Source organism: Cystoisospora suis, assembly GCF_002600585.1.
Source record: "Cystoisospora suis strain Wien I chromosome Unknown contig_2275, whole genome shotgun sequence".
In the NCBI taxonomy this organism is placed as follows: Eukaryota; Apicomplexa; class Conoidasida; order Eucoccidiorida; family Sarcocystidae; genus Cystoisospora; species Cystoisospora suis.
This window is the reverse complement of record NW_027155074.1, coordinates 30832-31055: the sequence shown is the minus strand read 5'-3', so window position 1 is coordinate 31055 and position 224 is coordinate 30832. Positions and strand designations below refer to the sequence as shown.

The 224-nt window shown below is 40.2% G+C and overlaps 1 protein-coding gene across 1 annotated transcript in view; it reads left to right on the top strand.

The window, feature by feature from the left end:
* CSUI_004795 (uncharacterized protein) overlaps positions 1-224 on the top strand; it is a 6962-nt gene that overhangs the window by 2958 nt on the left and 3780 nt on the right. The gene's annotated exons all lie outside the window — the stretch shown is intronic.

Sequence of the window (224 nt, the reverse complement as noted above, 5' to 3'; positions counted from 1 at the left end):
ACGTACATACATACACCTACATAGAGACAGGCAGGGGATATGTGTGTATTGTGCCTAGTGTATAGATCTGTAGTGTTTGAGTATTTCTTTAGTACAACGAGCAAATGTATTAGATGACTATGTAAGAGCTTCTACCTCCCTACGCTGTATCTCTTCATAGATATCCTTCTCAATGGCATCCTTACTACCAACTTCTGGCAGTTCTCTACGTAGAGATGAGCTAT